At 46.3% G+C, this 21,661-nt stretch overlaps 1 protein-coding gene and 1 long non-coding RNA gene across 4 annotated transcripts in view; one reads left to right on the top strand and one right to left on the bottom strand.

Annotated features, from left to right (window-relative positions):
* TANGO6 (transport and golgi organization 6 homolog) overlaps nt 1–21,661 on the bottom strand; it is a 260,400-nt gene that overhangs the window by 3,058 nt on the left and 235,681 nt on the right. The window lies entirely within an intron of this gene.
* Nucleotides 17,581–21,661, top strand: part of LOC126944103 (uncharacterized) — a 100,164-nt gene continuing 96,083 nt past the window's right edge. Inside the window, exon 1 of the long non-coding RNA XR_007721952.1 lies at nt 17,581–17,627. This is a non-coding gene — a long non-coding RNA (uncharacterized LOC126944103). The remainder of the gene's footprint in view (nt 17,628–21,661) is intronic.

Genomic DNA, 21,661 nt, shown 5'->3' with positions numbered 1-21,661 from the left:
ATGATCTACCCGCCTTGGCCTCCCAAAGTATTGGTATTACAGTCACGAGCCACCGTGCCTGGCCTAGGAGGCTATTTATTAAGCAGTCACGCCTTTCCTTGCCCCTACTTTAAAAATCTGTCACCAGGCTGATGCAGTGGCTCACGCCTATAATCCCAGCACTTTGACAGGCCAAAATGGGCAGATTACTTGAGATCAGGAGTTAGTGACCAGCCTGGCCACCATGGTGAAACCCCGTCTCTACCCAAAATACAAAAATTTGCCATTTGTAGTCCCAGCACTTTGGGAGGCCGAGGCGGGTGGATCATAAGGTCAGGAGTTTAAGACCAGCCTGGCAAACACAGTGAAACCCTGTTGCTGCTAAAAATACAAAAAATTAGCTGGGCATGGTGGCAGGTGCCTGTAATCCCAGCTACTCGGGAGGATGAGGCAGGAGAATCACTTGAACCCAGGAGGCGGAGGTTGCAGTGAGCTGAGATCAAGCCACTGCACTCCAGCCTGGGCAACAGAGTGAGTGAGACTCTGTCTCAAAAAAAAAAAAAAAAAAAGGCCGGGCGCGGTGGCTCAAGCCTGTAATCCCAGTACTTTGGGAGGCCGAGGCGGGTGGATCACGAAGTCAGGAGATCGAGACCAGCCTGGCTAACATGGTGAAACCCCGTCTCTACTAAAAATACAAAAAACTAGCCGGGCGTGGTGGCAGGCGCCTGTAGTCCCAGCTACTCGGAGGCTGAGGCAGGAGAATGGCGTAAACCCGGGAGGCGGAGCTTGCAGTGAGCCGAGATCGCGCCACTGCACTCCAGCCTGGGTGACACAGCGAGACTCCGTCTCAAAAAAAAAAAAAAAAAAAAAAAAAAAAAAAAAAAAAAAGTCTGCTACTACAGTTTCCATTTTTCATGAGCAATGCTCTGATTTTATGGTCTGATATGGAATTAGGAGGGTGTCAAAAGTACCTATTCACAGGAGCTCCTACTTCCCCAAAAAATCCTCCCGACTTGGGAGCTAGAACTTCTAGCAAGAAACAGGTTTGTAAGGAACAGGGAAACAAAAATAAGGGGACTGAGGCTGGGTGCGGTGGCTCAGGCCTATAATCCCAGCACTTGGGAGGCCAAGGTGGGTGGATCATTTGAGGTCAGGAGTTTGAGACAGCCTGGCCAACAAGGTGGAACCCCGTCTCTACTGAAAATTAGCAGGTGTGGTGGCGTGCACCTGTAATCCCAGCTACTGGGGAGGCAGAGGTTACAGTGAGCCGAGATCATGCCTGGGCAACAAAGTGAGACTTCACCTCAAAAAACCAAAACCCAAAACAAAACAGTAAGGAGATTTAGGGACCAATTGGTCCAACTAGGGACAGGAGGCAATTGGGCCACAGGGGGTCATGAGACTTATCTGCAGCTACTTGTAAAGTTACTTCTGGTCCAGGGCGTTTTGCCTCAAATACTACTACTTTTTGGGTCAGAGACTATTTTAGGTACTTTCTATATATGATCTAATTTTTCTGCCAGTCCTATAGACGAAAGTTATTAGCCCTATCTTATATTTGCAGAAACTGAGGGTTAGAGGGTTAAAGTTACTCAGCTAAAAAAATGATGGAGCTAGGTTTCCAACATCCAGAGCCTGTGTCCTTATTTTTTATTTTTATTGAAAAGATAATACAGTACAAAAGAGCACATATTAAAAAGTAAGGCTCTCTTCTACTCCAGACTCCTAGCTGCTTCCCTTCTCAGAGGACATCACTCATATAAAGACATATTCTCAGTGTTTACAAGCACACATGTGTATATTTCTGTTTCTTGTCTCCTCCCCACAAGATTTTTGAGACAGGGTCTCGCTCTGTTGCCCAGGCTAAAGTACAGTAGTACAATCATAGCTCACTGCAGGCTCAAACTCCTGGGCTCCAGCAATCCTCCATCTCTGCCTCCCAAGTAGCTGGGACTACAGGCATATGTCACCATGCTTGGCATTTTAGTGTTTTGCTATTTTGCCCAGGCTGGTCTTGAAATTCTGGGCTCAAGCAATCCTCCCACCTCAGAGGTTGGGATTACAGGCATAAGCCACCAAGCCCAGCCTTTCCTTGCCTTTTTAAAGTACAAAATTATATTCTATGCTCTGTTGTATACCATGATTTTTCCCCCCACTTAACATATTTTGTAGCCAGGCACGGTGGTTCATGCCTGTAATTTCAGCACTTTGGGAGGCCGAGGCAGGTGGATCATGAGGTCAGGAGTTCGAGACCAGCCTGGCCAACATGGTGAAACCCCGTCTCTACTAAAAATACAAAAATTAGCTGAGCATGGAGGTGCGCACCTGTAATCCCAGCTACTCGGGAGGCTGAGGCAGGAGAATTGCTTGAACCCGGGAGGCGGAGGTTGTAGTGAGCCAAGATCGTGCCATTGCACTTCAATGTGGGCAACAGGGCATGACTTCATCTCAAAAAAAAAAAAAAATTTGTATAATTGGCACATATGGAAATAACTTATTTTTTATAGTTGCAGAGGATGAATGTAATGCAATTTATTTACTCATCTTTCCAATGAAAGTAATTTAAATTCTTTTTTATCTTTTGCTATTGCAAATATTGCTGCAATAAAGTTTTTTTTTTTTTTTTCCTGAGACGGAGTCTGGCTCTGTCGCCCAGGCTGGAGTGCAGTGGCACGATCTCAGCTCAATGCAAGCTCCGCCTCCTGGGTTTACGCCATTCTCCTGCCTCAGCCTCCCGAGTAGCTGGGACTACAGGCGCCCGCCACCTCGCCCGGCTAGTTTTTTGTATTTTTTAGTAGAGGCGGGGTTTCACCATGTTAGCCAGGCTGGTCTCGATCTCCTGACCTCGTGATCCACCCATCTCGGCTTCCCAAAGTGCTGGGATTACAGGCTTGAGCCACCGCGCCCGGCCATAAACAGTTTTTTGAAGATGGGGTCCTGCTATATTGCGTAGGCTGATCTTGAACTCCTGGCCTCAAGTGATTCTCCCACCTCAGCCTCCTGAGTAGTCAAGATTAGAGGCATAAGCCACTGTGCCCAGTGCAATACGCATTCTGATACTTAAGTCATTACAGACATGTATAAGTATATCTGTAGGACAAATATCTAGAAATGGAATTTCTGGCTCAAAAGGTAATGCGCATTACAATTTTGATAGATATGGGCAGAGAGTTTCCAATAATTTACATTTTTCTCAAACACTATGAAAATTCCTGTTTCACCATATTCTTATCAGTGCCACGTACTGTAAACTCCTTATTTTTGCTAATCCAGTAGAAAAAAATAGCATTTTGCTGTTATGAATTTTCATACTTCTAACAAATATATAAACATAAATTTGTATTTTTTTCTGGTATGTATAATTCAGCTTCTCCTTAATGATTTGTAAAAACTCTTTTTTTTTTTAAGTCCATTATCTGTCATACGAGTTGCAAATATTTTTCTCCCAGTCGGCATTTTTTCTTTGTGAAATTTTTTATTCTAGTGAAGAAATTTCCATTTTTGATGTAGTTAAATTTATCAAATGTTTTCCTTTGTGGTTTCTGGATTTTGTATTTTGCTTAAAAGAAATAGGGCCGGCCGGGCGCGGTGGCTCACGCCTGTAATCCCAGCACTTTGGAAGGCCGAGGCTGGCGGATCACAAGGTCAGCAGATCGAGACCATGGTGAAACCCCGTCTCTACTAAAAATAGAAAAAATTAGCCGGGCGCAGTGGCGGGCGCCTGTAGTCCCAGCTACTTGGGAGGCTGAGGCCGGAGAATGGCGTGAACCCGGGAGGCGGAGCTTGCAGTGAGCCGAGATTGCGCCACTGCACTCCAGCCTGGGCAACAGAGCGAGACTCCGTCTCAAAAAAAAAAAAAAAAAAAAAAGAAATAGGGCCTACAATCTTAGCCATTATACTATGCAATGTTTCTTTATTTTATTTTATTTTTATTTATTTATTTATTTATTTATTTTTGAGACAGTTTCGCTCTTGTTGCCTAGGCTGGAGTGCAATGCGTGATCTTGGCTCGCTGGAACCTCCACCTCCCCGGTTCAAGCGATTCTTCTGCCTCAGCCTTGGGAGTAGCTGGGATTACAGGCATGCACCACCACGCCCGGCTAATTTTGTATTTTTTTTTTTTTTTTTTTTAATAGAGACAGGGTTTCGCCATGTTGGTCAGGCTGGTCTTGAGCTCCTGACCTCAGGTGATCCGCCCACCTTGGCCTCCCAAAGTGCTGGGATTACAGGCATGAGCCACTGCGCCCGGCCTATTTTTTATTTTTGAGACCAAGTCTCCCAGGCTGGAGTGCAGTAGCCAAGACAGGCGGATCACCTGAGCTCAGGAGTTCGAGACCAGCCTGGCCAACATGGCAAAACCCTGTCTCTACTAAAAATATACAAATTAGCCGGGCGTGGTGGTGGATACCTATAATGCCAGGCTGATAGGAGAATCACTGGAACCAAGGAGGCGGAGGTTGCAGTGAGCCAAGATTGCGCCACTGCATTCCAGCATGGGTTACACAGCAAGACTCCATCTCAAAAAATAAAAATAAAAATAAAAATAAAAATAAAAAAAATATAGAAACATATTTAACTTAATAAACTCTAAGCAAAGAGTCTGTAAGGCCATTTAACAAGGGAAACATCTAGATCTTGCCTTTAAAAGGCTTATGGTCTAGTGGGGATGAATAAGAAGATATTCACGTAAAGACAGACAATACAGGATAGAACATGGTAAGGGTCACAGGGAGCAGAGAGAGGGTGATGAGACATCAGAGAAAAGAGAGGCCACATTTTAGGAACAGGACACTGGAGATGGTGAAGGGAAATGATGGGAAACAGTTAATCCAGCGGGTAACAAGCACATGGTCTGGGCCCAGGGTCCCCTGAACATTCCACCAAGTAGACTGTGTCGAGCACCACACGTCTTGGACTTGCTGTAAGAAGAGAGCAAGAGCCTTTCCATCTTTTGAGATTCCTGATCAGCATGGGCACTGGGGAGTGGAGGCAGGAAGTCAGGGGAAAGGGCTACATAGAACAAGCTCCCCAGGCTGACTCTTCCCCACAGCCGACCTGCCCCTGGCTGCCTGTGCTCCAGCTGTGCTGGCCTTTTTTCTTTTCTTGCCTGAACAAAGCTCCTCTCAAGGCCTTTGCATATGCTAGTCCCTCAGCCTGGGAGGCTATTAATATTTTGCTTCCTCTTGCTAGGACTCCTATATTCTTGGCCTCCGGGATTCTTCCCCTCACCCCCGCCCCAGGTCAGTCTTCCTGCCCTTCCTGGAGTTCTGTCCGTAGCCCCTATCATGGCAATATTGGGGGGTGGGCAGGTGGTGTAAAAAAAATAATAATAAAACATAAAATAAATATTGATTGTGTACTTTAAAAAACGTTTTCCTCTCTAGATGGTAAGTACTATTGACACTGAGGCCATGTTTTGCCTTTTTTTCTTTTTTCTTTTTTGAGAAAGAGTGTTGCTTCATTGCCCAGGCTTGAGTGCGGTGGCTCTATCTCAGCTCACTGCAAACCTCCGCCTCCTGGGTTCAAGCGATTCTCTTGCCTCAGCCTCCCGAGTAGCTGGGATCACAGGCACGTGCCACCACGCCTGGCTAATTTTTGTATTTTTAGTAAAGACAGGGTTTCACTGTGTTAGCCAGGATGGTCTCAAGCTCCTGACCTGAAGTGATCCACCCACCTTGGCCTCCCAAAGTGCTGGGATTACAGGCGTGAGCCACCATGCCTGGCGGCCTTGCCTTTTTCACTCTGGTATAACCCCAATGCCTCAGAAAGTGACTGGTACATTGCTCATACCTAAAAAAAAATATGAATGAATAAAGACATTCATGCGTGCTACTTCTGGCTAGTCTCTCACTTGGTAAAAGCAGAAACTCCTAAGAATGTCAACTGAAACACTGCCAGACAACCAAGGCCGGCTTCATGGGTATGCGAACTGCAGTCACACAAGGTCCCATGCTCAAGACAGCCAGGTTTGCTTGGTCTAATGATCTGCTGTTGCCATCCTAAAATTCTTCCGGCCTGGGTAACATAGCAAGACCTCATCTCTACTAAAAAAAAAAAAGTCAGCCAGGCATGGTGGCACACGCCTGCAGTCTAGGGCGTGGAGGCTAGGCCTGGAGGATCCCTAGAGCTCAGGAGTTTGTGACCGCAGTGAACTATGATCGTGCCACTGCACTCTACCCTGGGAGACAGAGTGAGACCCCCTTCTCAAAAAAAAAAATCATAATAATCTTATTTTTGAACTTTTTTTTTTTTTTGAGACAGTCTTGCTCTGTCGCCCAGGCTGGAGTGCAATGGCGCGATCTTGGCTTACTGAAACCTCTGCCTCCTGTGTTCAAGCGATTCTCCTGCCTCAGCCTCCTGTGAACTTGTGTTTTGTAAATGAAGTCCAATGGGACAGGGAGCATGAATGTCAGTGGAGGAGGTAAGATTGTGTCCACTCCTCTTTGCCAGAGCATTTGCATCTGGAGTTCACTGTGCCCCATAAGCACAGGATTCTGGTGGTCGCATTTGAACCAGAGCAACTCCATTTTGAGTGAGGGCTGGGAAAATAAGGCTGAGACTTGCTGGGCTGCATTCCCAGAAAGTTAGGTATTCCTAACCTCTAGATGTTTATGGTTAAGGGAATAAATTAATAATGTTTACTAAACAGACTCAGACTTAGGAGTGTCCAGATATCCCGATACCTGGAGAACAAAGACATTTTTAATTTTGCTTTAAAGATAATAATATTGATTCTTGCAAAATACAGTAATTAAGAAATTTAATCCTTTATCACAAGCCCTTGAAGCGGAGTACCTCTCCCCATATATACGAGTATTGTATCTAGGGCGGACGCGTTCCTCCTCTTAGTTTCGGGAATGTCCTACTCTGTCTATGGAGTAGCTGTTCTTTCACTACTTTGCTCTCTTAATAAATTTGCTTTACTTTGCACAGCGGACTTGCCCTGAATTCCTTCTTGCATGAGGTCCAAGAAGCCTCTTTTGGGGTCTGGATCGGGACCCGTTTTCTGTAATATACATACACATATACATATTTATACACATACACACCACTAATGGTACTTTCTTCTTCTTGTTTTGTTATTTGTTTTCCCCAGCAAGCAGCCCTGCATTTTAATCTGCACTGGGACCCACATATGATACGGTCAGCCTGCAAACAACCCTCACTGCTCCTTGCCCAGTGTCACCACGTGAAGCGTCTGAGTCCTGTGAGCAAACCTCAGCAAGATGCTGCCTGGTCCCTGCTGGGCAGTTACCTCATGGGCTTTCTCAGGGAGCTTCTGAGCCACAGTCGGGTCTCCTAGGTCAGGGGCCTGACTCTGTGGCCTTGCCCGAGCACCTTTTTTTTTTTAGATGGAGTTTTGCTCTGTGCCCAGGCTGAAGTGCAATGGCGCGATCTCGGCTCACTGCAACCTCTGCCTCCTGGGTTCAAGCGATTCTCCTGCCTCAGCCTCCCATGTTGCTGGGATGACAGGCACCCACCACCACGCCTAGCTAATTTTAGTATTTTTAGTAGAGACGGGGTTTCACCATGTTGGCCAGGCTGGTCTCAAACACCTGACCTTGTGGTCTGCCAGCCTCGGCCTCCCAAGGTGCTGGGATTACAGGCGTGAGCCACTGTGCCCGGCTTCGAGTGCCCTTTCTAACCTGTCTTTGGGCGAGGAAGTCTTATCTTTCCTGAGGCTGGCAGCATGAAAATGAGCTAATTCCCAGCAGAGGATGACTCTTTACCGCTATTGCCTCATGATTACTCACTCATTCAATAATCAGTACTATGGGCCTCTGTCATGCCCAGGCAGTGTGCTGGTGATAGAAAAGATGAATAAGGCACGAACCCTCCCAGGTGGCAGCTACAGCCCTGTGGGGAGGCAGTACACACACCCCACATGGAGTGATCTCCGTTCTAAGAGAGAAACGCAGGCAATTCTGTACGAGTAAAGGAAGTCATTTCTACCTTTGGAGGTGGGTGGAGGCAGAGGAACCTGCGCCTACTATGTGAAAGTGCCTTCACTCTGACATTTATTCCTAGCCAATGGGTGGCACCAAGGAAATGGCTTGGGGGAACTTTAGTAAGTCTTCTAGCTCCCAAGCCACCACACCAAAAAAGGCAGTTTCTAAGCAAAACCAGCATGCTTGCTATGCAGGTACAGCCTAAAGACAATCGCCCAACACCCTCTCCAATGGATTATAGCCCAAAGCGTCTCTATATATAGAAATTCTAGAGCTTTCACTTTTTTTTTTTTTTAAAGAGGGTCTCACTCTGTCACCCAGGCTGGTTTCCTGGCTTCCCATGCCCCATCCTCCAGTGTTTGTTACAAGGTCATTTTTTTTTCTCCTTCTAGAGGAATCTTTCACTTAGAAATATCTTTGAGATTTTTTTGCTAGAGCCTCCTAACATTCAAAGTAAAGTCAGCTTTTACTTGTTAAAAAGGGATACTCACAGGTATTCTGTTCTTTCTCCGTGTGGGTAGGAGTTCCCCCCTGGGCACTGCTGTGTCCTTAAAATAACAATACTGCCTGTGCAAAACCCACTCCGCACTTGAGGGGTGCTGAGCTCCCTGTTATCAGTTACCGGATCTCTTTTTTTAGTAACTGAGTGTTAAGCAAAGGCTCCTGCTTAATTAATGGGTCTATCTTAGCAACCCACACTGGTATAGAGCTTCTTCCCAATCCCTGTGACTCTAGGGATCCCACACATCACAGGACTTCCTCTGGACTCCCCAAGGATCAAAGCTTCCTGCCAGCCAGGGATTGTCACCAAATCCCATGGATCAGGGGCTGAATACAAGGAGAGTTCAAAGGTAAAGTGACAGGAGCCTCTGTGGGGGGCAGGATATAGGCAATCCCACAGCGGAAACCTCTCATTATGAGTTCAGCACACCTGCTGTTCATCCCCCGACTGTATCAGGCCCAAGGACTCCAGGGCAAGGTGGAGCGGGTATGGCTGTGAGTAGGCTGGGTGCGTCTCATCCAGAGGAAAGCTAGTTTAGCTGCTTGCAGTCAGTGGTTGAAACAAACACTTTTCGCCATCTGAGAAGCTTAGGCCAAGGATATCTTAAAGAAGTACCTCCTGGTCTGAAAACTCTTTGGAAGGGGGTGGTATTCAGATTCTTTATCAAAAGAATTTAGAGAGCGCATGTCTCTCACACACACACACACACACACACACACACACACACACACACACACACACACGGTCTCCTCTCTTCTCCACCCTCCCTCTCTCCAGGCGCCAGTTGGCCTGAAACACACAAAGCTGAAGCTTCAGGGACAAGGGCAGTCTTTAGGGTTAGACGTGGCTCAGAAAGGACCAGAAGAGGCTTGGCAAACTGAAAAGGGAACGGTGTGAGTAAAAGACTGCCTTGGGCACACAGGTGCACTTTCAATGGAAAAGCAGGAAGACAGTGTTTGACTCTTTCAATGAGCTTGACCTGGAACATCTGCGGACTGGTTGTATCTTTAAGATCAAAAGAAGAAATAAATGGCAAATATCTTTCTTCTCTTTACTTCCGAAATTTATTTGTTTGATTATAAAAGCCACATTACCACAATCCAGAATATATAAAAATAGAGGAAGAAAGAAAAAAGGCTCTAGTTAGACTACCTCTCTAACACGAGCTCCATGAGTAAAGACAGTAATGAGTAGATTCATTTATACTTAAAATTATTTTAATATTTTAAGGGTTATTTACATTTCAAGGTGTTTTTTACTACTGGAACTTAGTGAATGAAATGGCTATTCTGTTCTTATTGTGTGAGATCAACAAGACACAACACGAATGGTCAAAAATAAGACATTTACAGAAATAAGGACTCTGGAAACGGTGATCTAGCAGAGGCTTTTCCATCTGTAACTTCTTAATAGGAAAATGTGTTGCTAAATAGAAAAGGACAAAAACATTAAATGCTCGCATACACTCATTGTGTCAGAGGTGTCCGAACCAGAGCGACTCCATTTTGAGTGAGGGCTGGGAAAATGAGGCTGAGACTTGCTGGGCTGCATTCCCAGAAAGTTAGGCATTCCTAACCTCTACATGTTTATGGTTAGGGGAACAGATTGATAATGTTTACCAAACAGACCCAGACTTGGAGTGTCCAGATATCCCAGTATCTGGGAACAAAGGCATTTCTAATTTTGCTTTAACTAAGGCATCCCTAATATTATAGTGGCTCATACCTGTAATCACAACACTTTGGGAGGTGGAGGTGGGTGGATCACCTGAGGTCAGGAGTTCGAGGCCAGTCTGGCCAACATGGTGAAACCCCATCTCTACTAAGAGTACAAAAATTAGCTGGGCATGGTGGTGGGTACCTATAATCCCAGTTACTTGGGATTCCATCTCAGAAAATAATAATAATAATAATAATATTGATTCTTGCAAACTACAGCAATTAAGAAAATTAATCCTTTATCACAAACCCTTGTAGTGGAGCACATCTCCCCAAGATCTTTTTTGGTTTTCTGTTTTTTTTTGAGATGGAGTCTCCCTCTGTCACCCAAGCTGGAGTGTAGTGGTGTGATCTTGGCTCACTGAAACCTCTGCCTCCCAGGTTCAAGTGATTCTCCTGCCTCAGCCTCCCAAGTAGCTGGGATTACAAACAAATGCTTCCATGCCTGGCTAATTTTTGTATTTTTAGTAGGGATGGGGTTTCACCATGTTGGTCAGGCTGGTCTTGAACTCCTGACCTCAGGTGATCTACCCGCTTTAGCCTCCCAAAGTGCTTGGATTACAGGTGTGAGCCACTGCGCCCAGCCCCAAGATCTTTTTCTATCATATATAATAAGCATTATACCTAGGGTGGGCGTGTTCCTCCTCTTACTTTCAGGAATGCCCTACTCTGTCTATGGAGTAGCTATTCTTTCACTACTTTCTTTTCTTTTCTTTTCTTTTTTTTTTTGAGAAGGAGTCTCGTTCTATCGCCGAGGCTGGAGTGCAGTGGCATGATATTGGCTCACTGCAACCTCCGCTTCCTGGGTTCAAGCGATTCTCCTGCCTCAGTCTCCTGAGTAGCTGGGACTACAGGCGCGTGCCACACCTGGATTTTTTTTTTTTTTAAAGTAGAGACGGGGTTTTGCCATGGTGGCCAGGCTGGTCTTGAACTCCTGACCTCACGTGATCAGCCCGCCTGGGCCTCCCAAAGTGCTGGGATTACAGGCATGAGCCACTGCGCCCGGCCTACTACTTTATTTTCTTAATAAACTTGCTTTTACTTTGCAATGTGGATTCGCCCTGAATTCTTACTTGCGCGAGATCCAAGAGCCCTCTCTTGGGGTCTGGATAGAGACCCCTTTCCTGTAACAATTGTATTTAGAAATTCCATCTTCTATAGAACCAAGAGATGAAGCAAATAAAGATAAAAAAGAAAGAAGGCTACATTCCACACAATCCTATCAACCACCAATTGTGACTCCCTTTGTGGCTGAGTAATAAATAAGAGGCACAAACACAAAAACAGAGGAGTAACAGGGAAGTTATACACCGAAATAAAAGACAGGTGAAGACAGGGGAAAGAGGTGAACTGCAGTTGTTGGCTGGAGACTGTCCTGGAAGAAAAAAAGTTTCTCTAGATTGAGGCCCATGAGAAGACTCCAGAATCCGACTAGTTCTGTTTAAAAACATGTTGGAATAAGCATTAGGTGTGGTATGAATCTGTCAGAAAGCAACAGTCCATCTTCTAAGCACCTTCATCTTGCCCAAGATGTGATTTTGTGGCTGAGAGATGTGAGAGGGAACAGATGAGACTATTATGGGGCAGAGAGGCAAGAATCGTCAGTAGAGAACAACTCAGCAAAATTTCCCAAATTGTGTGCAGGAGACTAGGCTAAGTATTCTGCTGAATGGCTCCCACACCCAGGAGCTCACACGCTGTTGGGGAAGCAGACACACAGAATTAAACCTAATGGTCAGGAGGCAGGCAAACTGGGTGAAGTAGACCCTAGAGCTCCAATTACTAGCTAGGAAATTTTGAACAAACCACTTCTAGGAACCCCAGTGATCTCATCCGTAAAATGGGAATAAGTCTGCCTCCTGAAGGTTACAGTAAGAATTAATGTATCTAAAGATCCAAGCACATGGCCGGGTGTGGAGGCTCATGCCTGAAATCCCAGCACTGTGGGAGGCTGAGGCGGGTGGTTCACCTGAGGTCAGGAGTTCGAGACCAGCCTGGCCAACATGGCACAACCCCGTCTCTACTAAAAATAGGAAAAAAATTACCTGGGCATGGTGGCGGGCACCTGTAATCCCAGCTACACGGGAGGCTGAGGCAGGATAATTGCTTGAATCTGGGAGGCAGAGGTTGCAGTGAGCCAAGATGGCGTCACTACACTCCAGCCTGGGTGACAAGAGCGAGACTCTGTCTCAAAACAACAACAACAAAAAACAAAGATCCAAGCACAAAGACTTGCAAATGGTGGGTGCTAAAGAAGTGATGGTTTGTCAATGAAGACTGTGACCTCTGTGAGGGTTAGGACCATGTCCATCCTGTAACTCTTACATCACTGAGGCCTGGAAGAGAGCCTAACATGTAGTAAATCTTTGAAGAATGAATGAATGGCAATGGTAGCTAATCCTTACATAGTACTTAGTATATGCCAGGTTTGATTCTAGGCATTTTGTCTACATTAACTCAATCCCCACAACACAATTATCATTTCCAATTTGCCCAGGTTCACACAGCTAGTAATGGGTAGATCCAGGATTCAAACCCCGGTAGCCTGACTCCAGAGTACTGTTCTTTATTAATCACTATACTGTACCATCTCTCAAAGCAGTTGTTATTATGGCTATTGTTATTATTGAGACAGAGTCTCTCTCTGTACCCAGGCTGGGTTACAGTGGCACAATCATAGCTCACCGCATGCAGCTTTGAAGCTCAGGTGATCCTCTGCCTCAGCCTCCCAGGCAGTTGCAACTACAGGTGTGCATCACCATGCTCAGCTAATTTTTTTTTTTTTTTAAGACAGAGTCTCACTCTGTTGCCCAGGCTGCAGTGCAGTGATGTGATCTCGGCTCACTGCAACCTCTGCCTCCCAGGTTCAAGCAATTCTCCTGCCTCAACCTCCCGAGTAGCTGGAACTACAGGCATGTGCCACCAAGCCTGGCTAATTTTTGTATTTTTAGTAGAGACAGGGTTTCTTTTTTTTTTTTTTGAGACAGAGTTTCGTTCTTGTTGCCCAGGCTGGAGTTCAATGGCACAATCTTGGCTCACCACAACCTCTGCCTCCTGGGTTCAAGCGATTCTCCTGCCTCAGCCTCCCGGGTAGCTGGGATTACAGTCATGCACCACCACACCCAGTTAATTTCGTATTTTTAGCAGAGACGGGGTTTCTCCATGTTGGTCAGGCTGGTCTCGAACTCCCGACTTCAGGTGATCTGCCCGCCTCGGCCTCCCAAAGTGCTAGGATTACAGGCATGAGCCACCGTGCCCGGCCAGTAGAGATAGGGTTTCACCATGTTGCCCAGGCTGGTCTCCAACTCCTGACCTCGTGATCCACCCACCTTGGCCTCCCAAAGTGCTGGGATTACAGGCGCAAGCCACAGCGCCCAGCATTTTTTTTTTTTTTTTGAGATGGAGTTTCGCTCTTGTTGCCCAGGCTGGAGTTCAGTGGCGCAATCTCGGCTCACTGCAACCTTCACCTCCCAGGTCTCCGGGTTCAAGTGATTTTCCTGCCTCAGTCTCCTGAGTAGTTGGGATTACAGGCGCCTGCCAACACGGCTGGCTAATTTTTTGTATTTTTAGTAGAGATGGGGTTTTACCGTGTTGGCCTGACCTCAGGTGATCCACCCGTCTTTCCTCCCAAAGTGCTGGGATTACAGGCATGAGCCACCGTCCCTGGCCTCAGCTAAATTAAAAAAAAATTTTTTTGCAGGCCAGGCACAGTGGCTCATACCTATAATCCCGGCAGTTTGGGAGGTAAAGGTGGGAGGATTGCTTGAACCCAGGAGTTTGAGGCCAGCCTGAGCAACATAACAAGACCCTCTTGTCTATAAGAAATAATAGAATTAGTCAGGCATGGTGTCATGCATTTGTGGACCCAGCTACTTGGGAAGCTGAAGAGGGAAGATCAGTTGAGCCTGGGTGGTTGAAGCTATAGTGAGCCGTGATTGTGCCACTGCATTCCAGCCAGGGTGGCAAAGCAAGAAAGACCCTAGCTCAAAAACAAAAACAAATTTTTCGTAGGGACGAGGTCTTGGTATTTTGCCGAGGCTGGTCTTAAACTCCTGGCCTCAAGCAATCTCCCCGCCTCAGCCTTTCAAAGTGGTTATTATTTTCACTACTATGGAGTGGGAGGCATGAGGTACATATAACCATCTACCTTACAAGTATATTGTGGGGGGTCAAAAAAGATAATGTATGTGAGAGTATTTCACTATCATCAGCAAAGTGATAAATAATTCAAAGTATTGCTATTATTACCACTACATTAAGAAAATTTGGTTTACCACCAAGGAATAAGAATAGGAGGGGAACACCAGGTGTGGTGGCTCATGCCTGTAATCCCAGCACTTTGGGAGGCTGAGGTGGGCAGATCACTTGAGGTCAGGAGTTCAAGACCAGCCTGGCCAACATGGTGAAACTCTGTCTCTACTAAAAATATAAAAAAATTAGCTGGGCATTGTGGCATGTGCCTGTAATCCCAGCTACTTGGGAGGCTGAGGCCACAGAATTGCTTGAACCCAGGAGGCGGAGGTTGCAGTGAGCTGAGATCACGCCACTGCACTCCAGCCTGGGCAACGGAGCAAGACTCCATCTCAAAATGAATGAATGAATGAATGAATGAATAGGAGGGGAAAGGCACAGCTCTGAAAACAAAGAATAGAGAGCAGAAGCCAAAGGCAGAGTGGCTGGGCGGATGAATAAATGAAGGGGATTGAGAGGAAGAGGGAGGTGGTGTAGATGCGAGGAAATGAATTTAACGTGGTCTGAGCACAGTATCGGGCCAGCGCGGGTCAGATGATGTTGGTGGCTGGCATACTGGAAGCTCTGATCAAGTTATGCCGCAGAATGGAAAGCATCAGGAAGAAATCTGCCCGGCAAGCAGAAAGGGGCCAGACTCCAAGGTCTTTGAGGCGAGTGGCCTCTCTAAGATAATGGGCAGGAAACAAATAAATTGGGGAAGCAGAATGGACACAGACAATTTGGACCTCATTCAGGAGCTCTGGACTGAAGAAGAATAATGCTTTCCTGATAAAACCCAAACTTTCACTTTGATGGGTCTATGAAAAAGAAATTAGGGCCAATTCAAACCTGAAAGACCAGGCTTTTGAGACACTTCACTGAAAGCATCGGGACGGTCAGTAAAGAAAGGCAGGATTACTAATGTCTAAGAGATTTCTACCCATGCCTGACAGATAGAGAATCTCAAACACACTGAAGTTCACAGTGGCATTATTATTAACTGGAGGTTACTGAGCTTTTCAAAAACCTTTTATTTTAAAAGTATTTTTCTCTGCTAGACCTAGAGATAAATGGCAGTTTTACCCTTTCTGGATTGTGTCTGGCTGCTAAATGGGGAGAGCATCTAAACTGCAAATTGGAGATGGGGTGGAAAGGGGATGAGGCGGGTATCATGTGTGGTTTGCACTGAGAAAAAGGGAGAAATATTTAACTGGCCAACTGCCAAAAATGCTACAGGGACATGGACAGTCTAGGTTGTTTAGGGACAAAGACCAAGATGGTGGGTTGCAGTTAACCCTTGGGAGGGATGATAGCTCAGGGGTCCTAAACCAAAAATAGGCAGTCAGAACTCCCAACACCTAACTGTGTATGCTCCCCGGCTGGCTTATGCTGAGGCATGCTGCCCAAGGGCTGGAGTGGTCAGTGACCTGCAGCTGGGACAGGAGTGGCAGCCGTGGTGGCAGGAGCAGCGGTGGCAAAATGTTTCAGAATGTCTTTAAATAGCAACCTGAGGAAGGTGGCAGCTTTCCTACACCCCCACAAGCCCTGAAATAGCACAAAGGCACAGGGAAAATGGTCGGAGTGTGTGCAAAGGCAGCAGGCTACTGTTTGTGAGAAAAGAGATTGGCAGCGTTGTCCTGAGAAGGTGAGTACAACCCCAGCTTTCAAACTGTACTCAATTATCACATATGGGGGAACAGGCTTCATTGTTTCCAGTCCTTCAAGATCTCCATGCAGACAACCCACTGAGGGCACCACAGTTCTCTTTCCTTTCTGCATGGAAAGCCTCCCACGTGGGATTAGACAGCATCTGAAAAAGGCTCACTACTACTGTTTATTGTTTACTACATTTCAGTCATTGTGCTAAGCCCTGGACACGCATTATCTCATTTAACCCTATGAGGCAGGTATTATTAGCCCCAGTTTATGAATTAGGGCACAGGAGGTTAGGGAGGTTTAGAGATTTGCTCAAGGACAAATAGCTAGAATTTAAATCTGCATCTGTCAGATCTAAGTTCACAAACCTTGCTTTTCATATGTGCATTACTAGGAAATCCAATATGCATGAGGACACCATGCAGAGAATTCGATCTTCCTCCTGCACCATCAAAAGTTGTTTATTTGGATGGTGCCTGGCCGGTGAGAGAAGACAGGGAGCAGCAGATGGGCTGGTGGCTGACTCCACGGTTTAGGCTTCCTTTAGGATGCCAGTTTGCTTTAGGGCACCCTGAATCACCTCAGGCTTGCCCTGGTCACACAGCCTCAGGTCATGCCTCTGTGGATGGAGGAAGTGCAGACTGCAGTCCTTAGCGCATTTGCTCACGGGAATTCAGCTCTGTGCAAGATGCTTCAGGAACGTAAGGTGCTGCAGTAGCACCAAAGGCCAAAAAACCCAGAGTCCCTGACACATCAGAGGCTCTGGTAAGGGTTTGTATTATGTGCTAATATACGCATGGCATGAACCAGACTGGAAAAAACAACCTCCCACCCACACCAGAAAAGTATGGCTATAGAGCTGGGCGTGGTGGCTTATGCCTGTAATCCCAGCACTTTGGGAGGCCAAGGCAGGAAGATCACTTTAGGTCAGGAGTTTGAGACCAGCCTGACTAACAAGGTGAAACCCCGTCTCTGCTAAAAATACAAAAATTAGCCAGGCGTGGTGGCACATACCTGTAATCCCAGCTACTCAGGAGGCTGAGGGAGGGGAATTGCTTGAATCCGGGAGGTGGAGTTTGCAGTTAGTCAAGATTGTACCATTGCACTCCAGCCTCGGCAACAGAGAGCTCCAACTCAAAACAAAATAATAATAATAATAATAATAAAGAAAAGTATGGCTACACCGTCTAGAGTGTATACCATTGCCTCTGAATGATACCATCATTCTAGTTAATGATTCTCTATCCTTACTACTCATTAAAATCCCCCAAAGAACTCTGTTTTTTTTTTTTTTCCTTTGGAGATGGAGTCTCGCTCGGTCGCCGAGGCTGGAGTGCAGTGGCCACTGCGACTGGCCAGGTTTTTGTATTTTTAATACAGATGGGGTTTCACCATGTTGGCCACGCTGGTCTCTAACTCCTGACCTCGTGATTCACCGCCTTGGCTTCCTAAAGTGCTAGGATTATAGGCATGAGGCACTGCGCCTGGCTGATTCTTTTTTTTTTTTTTTAATTTCTTTTTATAGGCCAGGCACGGTTGCTCACGCCTGTAATCCCAGCACTTTGGGAGGCCGAGGTGGGTGGATCACACGAGGTTAGGAGTTCCAGACCAGCCTGGCCCACATGGTGAAACCCCATCTCTACTAAAAATACAAAAATTAGCCAGGTGCGGTGGTGGGCGCCTGTAATCCCAGCTACTCGGGAGGCTGAGGCTGGAGAATCGCTTGAAGCCAGGAGGCGGAGGTTGCAGTGAGCCGAGATCTCGCCACTGCACTCCAGCAGGTGACAGAGTGAGACTCCGTCTTAAAAATAATAATAAATAAATAAAAATTAAATTTCTTTTTATGCTCCCCAGGTAACTCTTACAATCTAATAATAATAAGATGCTCCCCAGGAAACTAATAATCTAATAATAAGGATGCAGGATGGTAGGAAAAAACACTGGCTAGGAGACTGCAAGAGAGATACCATGGTTTCAAAAGGAGAGGTCACTTTTTCATAGACTTTGCCTATGAAAAATCTAAGCATCAGGTACAGGCAAAGTGATTTGGACATAACCTATTGCACTTCTTGGAATTTTCTGAATTATCAGCAAGGATTTTATTTTCCAGAAGGCAGGTGGTCAGAATAAGTTTTGACCCACAAATTAAAATTGCATCTTTTCCCCAAAAATATTTTTAAAAATTTGTTCTTAAACATACATATGTGAAGTATGATTCTGAAGATAGAGAAAGTCACAGGCTACCGAAATGCATTTTTTTTTTTTTGAGATGGCGTCTCAGTCTGTCACCCAGACTGGAGTGCAGTGGTGCGATCTCCACTCACTGCAAGCTCTGCCTCACCGGTTCACGCCATTCTCCTGCCTCAGCCTCCCAAGTAGCTGGGACTACAGGCGCCTGCCACCATGCCCAGCTAATTTTTTGTATTTTTAGTAGAGACGGGGTTTCACCGTGTTAGCCAGGATTGTCGCCATCTCCTGACCTCGTGATCTGCCCACCTCGGCCTCCCAAAGTTCTGGGATTACAGGCGTGAGCCACTGAGCCCGGCCCTGAAGTGCATTCTGTAGGAAGATGAAAGGATAAGATAAATGCAGCTCCTCCTTGGCTGGGAGCAAGCATTATGGCAAAAACCTCTGCCCAGAGGGGACAAATTAAAGGAAAGACATGAGCTAAAATTTTGACAGCTAAATAAATATAAATATAATGGGAAGATGCCTTTTCTTTTTTTTTTTTTAGACAGAGTCTTACTCTGTCGCCCAGGCTGGAGTACGGTGGCACGATCTTGGCTCACTGCAACCTCTGCCTCCCAGGTACTGCTTCAGCCTCTTGTGTAGCTGGGACTACAGGTGCATGCCACCACACCCAGCTAATTTTTGTATTTTTAGTAGAAATGGTTTCACTATGTTGGCCAGGCTGGTCTCAAACTCCTGACCCTCAGGTGATCCACCTGCCTCGGCCTCCCAAAGTGCTAGGATTATAGGCGTGAGCCACCACGCCCGGCCAGAAGCCAAATTTTGAAAAGCAGAGTGGTTCTAGCCAAACATCAGTATTCATTCTGTCACTCTGCCTCAGGACTCCTTCACTCAGCTGCTTTGGTGATAGCATGTCCGCAACCCAACTGCAACAACAAAAAAACCCTGTAGGTGTTTCCAAGTAAGGAGGCAAAATTCCCTCCTTAAGAGACCTTAAGAAAACTTGTTCAGACAACTTTTGCTCTTGGGAAACCTGAACACTAGATTTTGGAAGTCCCAGAATTCCCTTTTTTTTTTTTTTTTTTTTTTTTTAGATGGAGTCTCCCTCTGTCACAAGGATTTTGGAAGTCCCAGAATTCCCAGTTTTTTTAGACAGAGTCTCCCTCTATCACCAGGCTGGAGTGCAGTGGTGCTATCTTGGCTTACTGCAACCTCTGCCTCCTGGGTTCAAGCATTTCTTCTGCCTCAGCCTCCCGAGTAGCTGGGATTACAGGAGTGGACCACCACACCCAGCTAATTTTTGCATTTTTAGTAGAGATGGGGTTTCACCATGTTGGCCAGGATGGTCTCGATCTTCTGACTTTGTGATCCTCCCTCTTTGGCCTCCCAAAGTGCTGAGATTACAGGTGTGAGCCACCTTGCCCAGCTTAGAATTCCCGGTTTAAGATCAAGATTTAAAAAGTAATTTATTGCAAAGGTGGGTACCAAGAAATTTAAGAGCAATGTTCTATGCCTCTTTTTTCTTTTTTTTTTTTGGAGACAGAGTCTTCTCTGTTGCCTGGGGTAGAGTGCAGTGGCACAATGACAATTCACTGTAGCCTTGAACTCCTGAGCCCATGTGATCTTCTTGCCTCAGTTTCCAGAGTAGCTGGGACTACAGGCATGCACCATTATACTAAGCTAAATTTTTTATTTTTAGTAGAGATGAGATCTCACTATGTTGCCCACGCTGGCCATGCCTCTTGTAGAAATGATTTCATTCACTCAGAAACAGGGCAAAGTGCTAGCTTTTGGGAATATAAAAGTGAATGGAAGTTGGGGGCAGTGGCTCACACCTGTAGTCCTAGAAATCTGGGAGGCTGAGATGGGTGGATCACTTGAGCCCAGGAGTTCAAGAGTAACCTGGGCAACATGGTGAAACCTCATCTCTATTATAATTTAATTAAACTTAAAGAAAAAAGAGACTTTTCACAAAGAGTATAACATGTAGTAGAGTCCTACAGGATTAATACAAACTCATCAGATGGATAGCTGGGGGAATTTGAGGCATTTGAGGCATAAGAAACAGTATGGACCAAGATGTGACCAAGATGTGGAGGCAGGAATCAGGATGGCAGATTATTCTGGGGCTGCCATGAGCTTCTCAGCACATAAGAAGGCAAGCACGGGACAGAAAGTCATAGAAGGCAGGTGGGTCCAGATTACAAAGGGCCTTGTATGTCATGCTAAGGAGTCTGACCTTCATCTGATAGACCACAAGGAACCACTGAAAAATTATTAGTTGGAACCAGACTTCAGCAGATTTGCATCTCAGAAAGATCTCTCTGGCTGCAGTCCCATTACCATCCCTGGGTATCTAAATACCTGTCGACCCAGGAGAATTAAAGAGTAGAAAGTGACCAGGCCAACATGGTGAAACCTCATCTCTACTAAAAATACAAAAATTAGCTGGGTGTGGTGGTCGCGCGCCTGTAATCCCAGCTACTCGGGAGGCTGAGGCAGGAGAATCATTTGAACCTGGGAGGCAGAGGTTGCAGCGAGCAGAGATTGTGCCGTTACACTCTAGCCTGGTGACAGAGCAAGACTCCGTCTCAAAAAAAGAAAAAAAGAAAAGTGGCCAGGCGCGGTGCCTCACGCCTGTAATCTGAGCACTTTGGGAGGCCGCTGTGGGTGGATCACCTAAGGTCAGGAGTTTGAGACCAGCCTGGCCAACATGGTGAAACTCCGTCTCTACTAAAAATGCAAAAATTTCTGGGCGTGGTGGCTCGCGTCTGTATTCCCAGCACTTTGGGAGGCCAAGGCAGGCGGATCACTTGAGGTCAGGAGTTCGAGATCAGCCTGGCCAACATGGTGAGACCCCTGTCTCTACTAAAAATACAAAACATTAGCCAGGCGTGGTGACGTACGCTTGTAATCCCAGCTAATTGGGAGGCTGAGGTGGGAGAACTGCTTGAACCCAGGAGGTGGAAGTTGTAGTGAGCCGAGATAGCACCAATGCACCCATCCCAGCCTGGGCAACAGAGCGAGACTCCGTCTCAAAAAAAAAAAATAATAATTAGCTGGGCGTGGTGATGGGTACCTGTAATTCCAGCTGCTTGGGAGGCTGAGGCAGGAGAATCACTTGGACCCGAGAGGCAGAGGTTGTAGTGAGCCAAGATCACGCCATTGTATTCCAGCCTGGGCGACAACAGCAAAACTCTGTCTCAAAAAAAAAAAAAAAAGAGTAGAAAAGTCCAGTGGTTCAAGACCATCCTGGCTAACACAGTGAAACTCCGTCTCTACTAAAAATACAAAAAAATTAGCTGGGCATGGTGGCAGGCGCCTGTAGTTCCAGCTACTCGGGAGGCTAAGGCGGGAGAGTGGTGTGAACCCGGGAAGCAGAGCTTGCAGTGAGCCGAGATCGCTCCACTGCACTCCAGCCTGGGTGACAGAGCGAG

Source organism: Macaca thibetana, chromosome 20 (genome assembly GCF_024542745.1).
Source record: "Macaca thibetana thibetana isolate TM-01 chromosome 20, ASM2454274v1, whole genome shotgun sequence".
NCBI lineage: Eukaryota > Metazoa > Chordata > Mammalia > Primates > Cercopithecidae > Macaca > Macaca thibetana.
The sequence above is the reverse complement of the archived record's forward strand: the minus strand, read 5'-3'. Positions and strand labels throughout refer to the sequence as shown.